Source organism: Pristiophorus japonicus, chromosome 1 (genome assembly GCF_044704955.1).
Source record: "Pristiophorus japonicus isolate sPriJap1 chromosome 1, sPriJap1.hap1, whole genome shotgun sequence".
NCBI lineage: Eukaryota > Metazoa > Chordata > Chondrichthyes > Pristiophoridae > Pristiophorus > Pristiophorus japonicus.
Window position 1 is genome coordinate 371970880 of NC_091977.1, and position 12009 is coordinate 371982888.

The window sequence follows — 12009 nt, forward strand, 5'->3', positions numbered from 1 at the left end:
GCACAGCAATACCTTCCCTACAACAAACATGTGGATGAACCATCTAGGCAATACATGGCAGTCAAAAAGGGGCATGTATGGGCTACACCTGGATCTCGGAAAATAGCAAGCGAATCTTTAAGCTATTCCTGGCAACTCACATGAACTAGGGTCCTCTCAGATAGGCTCAGGCCACCTGTCAAAGAAGGATTGCAAATTAGTAACAACTCCCCGCCCCCCGCCCCCCACTCCCACCCCGGCTAGGACCCCGCCCGCCCCGCTAGCACCTCCACCCCACCTCGCACCCCCCCAACCCATACTCCACAAAGGGCAAGGCCCACCATGATACTTGCAAGGTCCTTGAAAATTTCTTACTCAGTCAAACCTTATGGACTGCCATTAAATCATCCTGACCCTTCAAACTGCATGCCGTTCCCAATGTGCAACTACCCTGTTGCATCAACGTATACCTTTGAAACTACCATGTGACAAACTGTACAGTGACTTTATATTGTAAATGCACTTTTTATGAAGGAAATTAAAACATAGGCAAACAAATTTGATATGTATTAACATGTACATTACTAAAATAATACAGCATTATTAATTAATCAAAGAGCGATGAGGTCATGGATTTGCACCAAGAGTATTTCTCCGCCATGCTTTAGTACTTCGGCAGGGATTCCATCTGCTCCTGAGGTCTTGTTGTTTTTCAGTTGTCAGATGGCCTTTTCAAACTCATGCTGGACTGGGATTGTGCCAAGGGATTGGCGGGTAGCATGCTGTGGAATGGAATCAAGGACACTCACATTAATGGCAGAGTCTTGGTTAAGGAGATCTTCGAAGTGTTCCTTCCAGTGGGAACTGACTGCCTCGCTGTCTTTGATGAGCACCCCTCCGTTTTTAACTCTCAGTGGGCTAGGACCTTGAGTGCTTGGGCCATAGGTGGTCTTGACTGCACTAAAAAAATCCACGCACGTCGGCTTGTTGCTGGATCTCCTGCACTTTTTTCACCCACCATCTGTTCTTAAGGTCACAAGTTTTTTGTTGGCCTTCCGCCTTCAGTTGTCTATCGATCTGCTTTCTTTCTCTTGAGTTGTGATGTTTCTGTTATATATGTGGACTTGTATTTACTCTGTACAGCCACCAGAGAGCTCATCCCCTGGAGTCCCAAGGGATCCCATAATCCCTTGGGAGCACAGGTATTTAAGTAGGCTTCACAGGTTGGAGAGGCACTCTGGAGACCTGCAATAAAAGACTACGGTCACACTTTACTTTGAGCTCACAGTGTTCAGTCTGAATACACTACAATTGGCAACGAGATACAGATAGCGAACCCAAAGATGCAGAGAACAGTGGGCAGCCTGGAGAAATTTTCGGAGGGAGATGATTAGGAAACTTTTGTGGAGCGACCAATACTTCGTGGCCAACGAGCTAGATGGGGAAGAGAGCACTGCCAAACGAAAGGTGATCCTCCTCACTGTCTGTGGGGCATCAACGTATGGCCTCATGAAGAATCTGCTCACTCCAGCGAAACCCACGGAGAAATCGTACAACAATTTGTGCACACTGGTCCAAAAGGATTTGAATCCGATAGAAAGCGTTCTGATGGCGAGGTACTAGTTCTACACCTACAAAAGGTCTGAAGGCCAGGAAGTGGCGAGTTATGTCACCGAACTAAGACGCCTTGCAGGACATTGCGAATTTGAAGGACATTTGGAGCACATGCTCAGAGACTTTTTTGTACTTTGCATTGGCCACAAAACCATACTTCGCAAACTATTGACTATAGAGACCCCAACCTTGAGTAAGGCCATAGCGATAACCCAGACGTTCATTGCCACCAGTGACAATACGAAGCAAATCTTTCAGCACACAAGTGCTGCTACAAGTACTGTGAACAAAGTGATGTCATTTTTGAATCGTAACATACAGAGCAGGTCACACATACCTGCAGTTACATGTCCGCAGATGTCTCAGAGTCCACCATCAAGGGTGATGAATGCAAGGCCACTAACATCTTGTTGGTGCTGCGGGGTGAGCATCGTTTGCATTCATGCCGATTCAAAGGGTACATTTGCAAGGGCTGTGGAACAATGGGACACCTCCGATGAGTGTGCAGGCGAGCTGCAAAGCCTGTTAAACCTGCAAACCACCATGTTGCAGAGGAGGACAGATCCACGGAGGATCACGACGAACCAGAGCCTCAGATAGAGGAGGCAGAGGTACATGGCGTGCACACATTCACCACGAATTGTCCCCCGATAATGCTGAATGTTGAACTAAATGGACTCCCGGTGTCAATGGAGCTGGACACAGGCGCGAGCCAATCCATCATGGGCAAAATGACTTTCGAAAGGTTGTGGTGCAACAAAGCCTCAAGGCCAGTCTTAACTCCAGTTCGCACAAAACTAAGAACTTACATGAAAGAACTGATTCCTGTAATCGGCAGTGCTACCGTAATGGTTTCGTACGATGGAGCGATGCATAAGCTACCACTCTGGGTGGTACCGGGCGATGGTCCCACGTTGCTCGGCAGGAGCTGGCTGGGAAAGATACGCTGGAACTGGGACAATGTTCGAGTGCTATCGCCTGCTGATGACACTTCGCATGCCCAGGTCTTAAACAAATTTCCTTCGCTGTTCGAACCAGGCATCGGGAAATTCCAAGGAACAAAAGTGCAGATCCACCTAATTCCGGGGGCACGACCTATACATCACAAGGTGAGAGCAGTACTGTACATGATGAGAGAAATGGTAGAGATCGAGGTAGACCGGCTGCAAAGAGAGGGCAGCATTTCACCGATCGAGTTCAGCGAGTGGGCCAGTCCTATTGTCCCAGTCCTCAAGGGAGATGGCACCATCAGAATCTGTGGCAATTACAAAGTAACTATCAATCATTTCTCCCTGCAGGACCAATACCCACTACCAAAGGCCAACAACCTCATTGCAACGCTGGCAGGAGGAAAGACGTTCACGAAGCTGGATCTGACTTCAGCCTACATGATGCAGGAATTGGAGGAATCATCGAAGGCTCTCACCTGCATCAACACACACAAGGGCCTTTTTTTTTATAACAGATGCTCGTTTGGAATCCGAACATTGGCAGCGATATTCCAGAGAAACATGGAAAGGTCCCGCACATCGTGTCCTTTAGGACGACATCTTGGTCACAGGTCGGAACACAGTCGAGCACCTGCAGAACCTGGAGGAGGTGGTGCCTGAAGTGGAGCTCTTGGGATGGAGGATTGCAGCAGACGGCATCAGGCCCACCAACGTGAAGACAGAGTCAATCGAGAACGCACCGAGGCCACGGAACGTGACGGAGCTGCGGTCGTTTCTGGAACTCTTGAACTACTTTGGTAACTTCTTACTGGGTCTCAGCACACTGCTAGCACCACTACATGTCTTACTACAAAAAGGGGCCGAATGGGTTTGGGGCAAAAGCCAAGAAAATGCCTTTGTAAAAGCGAGAAAATTGTTATGCTCAAACAAATTGCTTGTGTTGTATGATTCATGTAAGCATTTAGTACTAGCATGTGATGCGTCGTCATATGGCGTCGGGTGTGTATTGCAACAAGATAATGATTTCGGGAAACTGCAACCGGGCTGCTCATGCATCCAGGAGTCTGTCTAAGGCTGAGAGAGCCTACAGCATGATTGAGAGAGAAGCATTGGCGTGTGTCTATGGGGTAGAGAAAATGCATCAATACCTGTTTGGGCTAAAATTCGAATTGGAAACTGACTATAAGCCACTTATATCCCTGTTCTCCGAGAGTAAAGGGATAAATACCAATGCATTGGCCCGTATCCAGAGATGGGCGCTCACGTTGCCCGCATACAACTATGCCATCCGCCCCAGGCCAGACACAGAAAACTGCGCCGATGCTCTCAGTAGACTGCCATTGCCAATCACGGGGGTGGAAATGGCGCAGCCCGCAGATCTAGCCATGGTTATGGAAGCATTTGAGAGTGAGCAATCACCCATCACTGCCTGGCAGATCAAAATCTGGACAAGCCAGGACCCCTCATTATCTCTAGTCAAAAGCTGTGTGCTTCACGGGAGCTGGTCCAGTGTCCCAGTGGAAATGCAAGAAGACATAAAGCTATTCCAGCGGCGCAAAAATGAAATGTCTATACAGGCAGACTGCCTTCTGTGGGGCAATCGAGTAGTGATCCCCAAGAAGGGCAGAGACACCTTCATCAATGACCTCCACAGTACCAACCCAGGCATCGTAATGATGAAAGCGATAGCGAGATCCCACAGGTGGTAGCCCGGTATCGATGCGGACTTAGAGTCCTGCGTTCACAGATGTAATACATGCTCGCAGTTAAGCAATGTACCCAGGGAGGCACCGCTAAGTTTATGGTCTTGGCCCTCCAAACCGTGATCTAGGGTACACGTCGACTATGCAGGCCTGTTCTTGGGTAAAATGTTCCTTGTGGTTGAATGTGAGATAATGTCGGCTAACACATCTGCTGCCACTACTGAAAGCCTGCGGGCCATGTTTGCCACACACGGCTTACCCAATGTCCTGGTGAGCGACAACGGACCATGTTTTACCAGTGCTGAGTTCAAAGAATTCATGACCAGTAACAGGATCAAACATGTCACATCTGCCCCGTTTAAACCAGCGTCCAATGATCAGGCAGAGACAGCAACGCAAACCATCAAGCAAGGCTTGAAGAGGGTAACTGAAGGCTCACTGCAGACTCGCCTATCCAGAGACCTGCTTAGCTACCGCATGAGACCCCACTCACTCACTGGGATCCCACCTGCTGAACTGCTCATGAAAAGAGCACTTAAGACAAGGCTCTCGTAAGTTCACCCTGATCTACATGAACAGGTAGAGAGTAGGCGGCTTCAACAAAGTGCATACCATGTTAACACAAATGTATCACGCGAGTTTGAAATCAATAATCCTGTATTTGTATTAAATTAAGGACAAGGTCCCAAGTGGCTTCCCGGCACTGTCGTGGCCAAAGAGAGAAGCAGGGTGTTTCGGGTCAAACTTTCAAATGGACTCATTCACCAGAAATCAATCTCAGATTCACGGACTACCCTGAGCAACCCACCTTGGACCCTACCTTTTTTGATCCCCAACATACACACCAGTGGCAACTGGCACCACGGTTGACCACAAAGCAGAACCTATCATCCACAGCAGCCCTGCAGGGCCCAACATACCAGGCAGCCCAGCAAGGCTAGCTGCACAAGAGCCCAACAAATGATTCAACAACACGAGCTTTCACACCGAGACGATCAACCAGGGCAAGATCGACTCACATTGTAAATAGTTACATTATTGACTTTGCGGGGGAGTGTTATATATGTGGACTTGTATTTACTCTGTACAGCCACCAGAGGGTTCATAACCTGGAGTCCCAATGGATCCCATAATCCCTTTGGAGAACAGGTATTTAAGGAGGCTTCACAGGTTCGAGAGGCACTCTGGAGACCTGCAATAAAAGACTAAGGTCACACTTTACTTTGAGCTCACAGTGTTCAGTCTGACTCTTTCTCCATACACTACAGTTTCCAATTCAAGAATGCCTTGCATTTGCGCTTTATAAGCCCCTGGATCTCATGATCGTTCTCATTGAACCAGTCTTTATGTTTTTTGCTCGAGTAACTATGAGTCTCTTCACAGGTGCTAATTATGATGGACTTGAGGGCACACCAGGCACTATGGACACTCTGCAGCTCCGGTTCATTGGTAGTTGTCAGGTTGGCTGTGAGCCGTTGACTGAAAAGGGCTTTCTTTGCAGGGTCTTTGAGTGCTTCGGTGTTGATTTTTCTGCGGCAGCTTTTCTGTTGCCGCTGCCATTTTGAGGCTACGTTGATGGAAATAACAGAGCGTGCCAGGGAAGGAGGAATGCATGCCAGGGGATCGCAGCGACTCCATAATCATACCGTCTTCAAGAAGGTGACAAGTCCGATTGCGGTAATTACAGAGGAGTTTCCCTGCTGTCTGCCACATGGACAATTGTTGCAATAATCCTCCTCAATCATCTCCTTCCAATGGCTGAAGAGCTTCTCCCAGAGTCGCAAAGTGGATTCCACCCACTAATGGGTACAACGGACATGATCTCATCGCGCGATAATCCAAGAAAATTGTAAGGAGCAGCATCAACCTCTGTACATGGCCTTCTTTGACCTCACAAAGGCCTTCGACACTGTCAACTGGAAGGGATTATGGAGTGTCCTCAAATTCAGCTGTTCTCAAAAATTTATCACCATCCTCCGCCTGCTTCATGATGACATGCAAGCCGTGATCCTTACCAACGGATCCACCACAGACCCAATACAAGTGCAGACCGGGGTCAAGCAAGGCTGTATCATCGCACCAACGCTCTTCTCAATCTTCCTTGCTGCAATGCTTCATCTCATCTTTAACAAGCTCCCTGCTGGAGTGGAGCTAATCTACAGAACAAATGGGGAAACTGTTCAACCTCCGCCACCTCCGGTCCAGATGCAAGGTTGTTCCAACCTCTTTCATTGAACTGCAGTATGCAGACAACGCTTGCATTTTTGCACACTCGGAAACCAAGCTCCAAACCATCGTTGATCCCTTCACCAAAGCATACGAGAGTCTGAGCCTTACATTAAACATCCGTAAGACAAAGGTTCTCTACCAACCTGCCCCAGCCACACAGCACTGCCGTCCGATTATCAAGATCCATGATGAGACCTTGGGCAATGTCGACCACTTTCCATACCTCGTGAGTCTACTGTCAGCAAGGACAGACGCCGATGATGAAGTCCAACACCACCTTCAGTGTGCCAGTGCAGGCTTCAGCCGCCTGAGGAAAAGAGTGTTCGAAGACCAGGATCTCAAACCCGACACCAGGCTCAAGGTCTACAAAGCAGTAGTGATACCCGCCCTCCTATATGCTTCAGAGACACGGACTATGTACAGTAGGGAACCAAAGCACTGGAGAAGTACCACCAACGCTGCCTCCGCAAAATCCTGCAGGATAGGTGCACCAATGTCAGTGTTATCGCTCAGTCCAACATCCCCAGCATCGTAGCACTGACCACACTCGATCAGCTCCGATGGCCATATTATCCGCATGCCCGACGCTAGATTCTCAAAACAAGCACTCTTTTCCGAGCTCCGCCACGACAAGCGAGTCCCAGGAGGGCAGAGAAAACGATTCAAGAACACCCTCAAAGCATCCTTGAAAAAATGTAACATCCCCACCGACTCTTGGGAATCCCTGGCCCAAGACCGCTCAAAGTGAAGGAGGATCATCCGAGAAGGCGCCGGATACTTCGAGTCCCTTCGCCGGGAGCATGTGGAAGCCAAGCACAAACAACCGGAAGGAGCATGTGACAAACCAAGCACCCCACGCACCGTCCCTTCAACCACCACCTGCCCCACCTGTGACAGAAACTGTAGATCCTGCATTGGTCCCAGCAGCCACCTTAGAACTCATTTTAGTGTGGAAGCAAGCCATCCTCGACTCCAGAGGACTGCCTAAGAAGAAGAGAATTAATCAAAAGCAAAATACTGTTGATGCTGGAAATCTGAAATAAAACAGAAAATGCTGGAAACAATCAGTAGGTCCAGCAGCATCTATGCAGAGACAAATGGGCTCAATTTTCTCAAGTCATTTGTGCTGTTTTATTGGCACGTGTGCCGCGCCGCCTAAATTAAAATATCCAAGTTTCCCCAATGTTTCTGCACCAGCGTAACTCAGTTAGTTACCATTTTTTGAAGTTAGTTTTTGTTTTGCGTCATGGGGGCATAACCTGAAGTCTGCGCCAGTTTTTCACATTTATGCAAGTTTGGCCAACTTACATTTCTCCTAGGACGGCGTTTCTAACCACTCCTGAAAAAGCTTCTGGGCACTTAAGAAAAACCAACGCACGTTTAAAAAACGGCGCAGGAAGACACCATTGTTTTGAGACAAAGTTTTGGAAGGAGTCAAGAAGACATTAAATATGCATCATGAAGCATAATTTTTTTAAACTTAAATGGAGAAAATGGAAGTCTAATGCAATTCTTTAATTTTAGATTTTTGTCAAAGTGCCACAGCACCGCTGAACGTCTCCTCACCGGGCTCGCGCGTCGGAGCGTCAGCCGGCAGAATTGTTCCCTCACCCGGACACAGACAGGGTTCGGGGCCGGCTTTGAAAGAAACCCCGGAGGGGGGGGGGGGGGGGGGTGGAAGCCGAGCTGAAGGGATGAGAAGCCTTACACTATGCAGTAGCTTCAAAAGAAGTCTGGGAGGGGGTGGTGTTTGCCGAGTCCCTGTGTCCGGATGAGGGAACAATTTTGATGGCCAATACTTGAGCCCAGTGAGGAGACGTTCGGTTGGTGGTGGGGTGGTACTTTGAAAATAATCTAAAATTAAAGAATTGCATTAGACTTCTTTGCCCCAAAGGTCCTCATCTGAATGCCAAGCTTCACAGACCAGGGTGTGGTCCATACTAGGGTGTCGACCTTGGGGAGAGAGAAAGCAAAGAAGTTTTAACTCCTTGTCCTGCTGTTTTGAGCTTCTTGCAAAGGTATAACTTAATTATGGGGACAATATTGACAATGCCATACCTTGTGCAAGCCTTCTGCATGGTGCTGCGGAGGAGACGATTGAGTTGACGTCATCGCATGAGCAACCTCAGAGCACGCAGGATGATGGGCAGGAGGTCTTACCCACGTTGGGTATATCGAGACAGGCATTCATACCTGCACCTGAGTGATGCAGACTGTGTGAGAAGGCTGCGTTTCCGCAAAGAAGTTGTAACCGAGATCTGTGTGTTGGTAAAAGAAGACCTGCAACCTACAAGCGTCAGGAGGACTGCTTTGTCAGTTGAAGTGAACGTTACTTTCAATCTATGCATCTGGATCATTCCAGGCCATAACTGGGGATGTGTGCACCACTTCTCAACATGCAACACATATCTGCATTAGGCAGGTGACTGCTGCACTATATGCCCGGAGGAATGACTACATAAAGTTCCCCATGACCGCCCAGGCAATGCGTGAAAGGGCTGTGAGTTTCTCCAGGATTGCTGGCTTCCAAAAGGTACAGGGCTGCATTGATTGTACCCACATGGCCTTGTGAGCACCTTTGGAGGATTCCGAGATGTACAGGAAAAGAAAAGACTTCCACTCCGTTAATGTGCAGCTCGTGTGTGATGACATGCATACCAGCAGTGAAGCTGGGAGAGGAACAAATGGGAGGACAAAAGAGAGCGAGGAGGTCCTCGGATGAGGCAAATGCCTCTCTCATGCAGGAAGTCGAGTCACACTGGGGTCAATTGACCCAGGGAGGGCGTGGGAAGCCCACCCCAAAGGCCTACCAAAAGATATGGGCCGAGATAGCCGAGGTGGTCTCCTCGGCGACCAACGAGGTGCGAGAGGGCAAGCAATGCCGAAAGCGATGGAACGACCTTGTCGGATCCGCAAGAATAAGTATTACATTTATTTACATGTACTTATATATTTATATAATTTGATTTGTAAGTGTCATGAGTGATTAAAATCAAATGTGAGGTCTTTCACTTTTACCGGGAATGTTGTACTCAAAGTTTGCAGTCACGGTCTACATCTTTAGGTAAAGAATGATCATTTTCATTATAATCATGATTACATCTGTCGGTTATGTGTTGTATTAGTCTCTGTGACAGTACCTAGCAATGATATCACGCAATGATCTCATGCCATGTCATCCTGTTGTTACCTTTTGCAGAAGAAGCTTTCGAGGAATGGGGCCGAGCAGAGGTGAACGGGTGGGCGGGCCACCAGTCATCATCGACATCACCGATATAGAGGAGCTGGTGCTCGCACTCGTGGGGACCCATCCCCAGTCGGCCACACAAGCAGCTGCAGAACCTGAGGTGATGCCAGGTGAGTAAAGTATACACCATTGCGTGATATAAAGTCAATAGATGCCACACCCACTCATATCCAAACAATAATATATGATAGATGATTGCTAAAAGTGTCCTCTAAATAATGCTGGCCTCATGAGAATTATTGCAATGCAGAATATGTTGATGGTCATGAAATGTGATGTTTGTGATGATTTTGATAGCGGTGGTGTTTTTGTTGTGCATATGCTGTGTGTAGCGCTGGACTCACCTTGTGACTCTAGCACCCCCTTCTCCTCTAATAACCTCAGTTGTGTTTTGCAGCTCAGCCAGCAGTGCAGCCCCAGGCAAGACCACCGAGGCCAGAAGTTGGGGGCGTGGGGCCGGACTCGCCGGACGATCCTCCATTAGAGGAGCTCCGATTCTCTCCCGTCAAACTGCTGGGTCCATTCTCTATGGATGACAGCGCGGACTTTGAGGATACTTCATCGCCAGGCTCCAGAAGGCATTCCACCCCAAGGCCATCTAGTGCTCCTGCAACCAGTCACATATCTACTGTGGAGGTACTGGGCCCAAGCACCTCGCCACAGGGCACCCCATTTGTCCCCAGGATGGCGCTGACCTCATGGAGGTTTCTTAGACATGGCAGGTCTGCTCCACGAGCGCTAGATGAGAGCAGCGTCATAGTAGACTTATCCAGGAGGACTGTTGACATAGGTCAGCAGATCCTCCAGACAGTGGGGGGCATATCCCGACAGCTGGCCAGCATCTCCGGCACCATGACGGAGTACGTTCCGTGGATGGCGGAGGCCCTGGAGTCGATAGCCAGGAACACTGGTGGCATAGGCCTCCCAGTGGTCCCGGAGTGCGGCACTCCACTCCGAGGTGCCGCACCGCCAGTGTCAACGACACATGCGAGTCAGGAGCAACATCTTGCTTTGGATCGGAGAATGTTCCCACCTTGGGACCGCCCCGCTCCCGTATCCGTGCAACCACCGGCTCTGCCTTCATCCCCCCCCCAATGAGGCACCGCCTGAGGAGCGCCTTAGCCTGGCGGCTTGGAGTGAGGAGGGGAAGGGGAAGAGGTGGGGAGAAGAACTGGGGGGAAGGAAAGTGAGATGCATGTCCGCAGGTAATGACTGTGTTATATCTCCATCTCGGTGTATGCAATTTGTTGTAAGGTATGGGGCCACCCTGTTGGTTTGCATTTGTGTTCTGTGTTACTGGAAATGTTGACCATTTGATTGATGTCAATGTTCTAAAATATGTTGTGGGGTGGGGGTGGGGTGTTTTTGACCGTTATACTTATGATTTCAGACAAATGGTCGGATTAAATGTTTTTTATTTAACACAACCTTGTTGCGCATTGTCTCAGATAGCTGGACCATTACACACTGGTGATTTCTTAACGTGAAAGGGTATAATTACATTTAACTTCAATGAACTTAAACTTCAACTGGCACCAAGGTGATGCCCACCATTGATGTCTGAGCTGCACACACAGCAGTGTGTCAGCTTTGACAATAACAGCAACGTTCTTTCAGGCAAAGCGCTCATTTATGAGCTCCTGACGTAAGAGTCTTGCAGCTATGGAGCCACCACGGGCCCTTTCCTACGATCTGGAGTGGGGGGGGTGGTGGGGGTGGGCATGGTTGCATAGCCAGCCTGATTGTCTGGCCTGAGGTCAGCGACCACCTCCTCGTCCTCCTCTTCCTCTCTCTCCTGAGGTGGACCATCAGTCCCTTCTGGCAATTCTTGCCCCTGATAGCCAAGTTGTGCAGCATGGAGCACATGACCATGAATTGAGCTACTTGCTCAGGGTGGTATTGTAGCTCCCCACCTGCATGGTCCAGGCATCTAAAGTGCTGCTTAAGCACACTAATAGTTTTCTGGACCACATTGCGTGTGGCTCTGTGGCCCTCGTTGTATTGCTTCTTGGCCTCGGTGTGGGTGTCACGCAGGGGGGGTCATCAGCCAGGTGGCTAGGCAATATCCTTTGTCACCAAGCATCCAGCATTGTCCTTGTGGCTGACTCTTAAATATGTTAGATACAGCGCTCTCACGCAGGATGTGAGCCTCATCAATGCTGCCCGAAAATTTGGCATTCACTGCCATAATTATCTGGTTGTGGTCGACAATGAGTTGGACCTTCAGGGAGTGAAATCCTTTTCGGTTGCAAAAAACCTCTGCATCCTGAAAAGGTGCCCGCATGGC

At 49.0% G+C, this 12009-nt stretch overlaps 1 long non-coding RNA gene across 1 annotated transcript in view; it reads left to right on the forward strand.

Moving 5' to 3' along the window:
- The window catches only part of LOC139273826 (uncharacterized), a 152471-nt gene extending 141512 nt beyond the window's left edge, over positions 1 to 10959 (forward strand). Inside the window, exons 2-3 of the long non-coding RNA XR_011595396.1 lie at positions 9675 to 9832; positions 10120 to 10959. This is a non-coding gene — a long non-coding RNA (uncharacterized lncRNA). The remainder of the gene's footprint in view (positions 1 to 9674; positions 9833 to 10119) is intronic.
- Positions 10960 to 12009: the final 1050 nt, after the last annotated feature.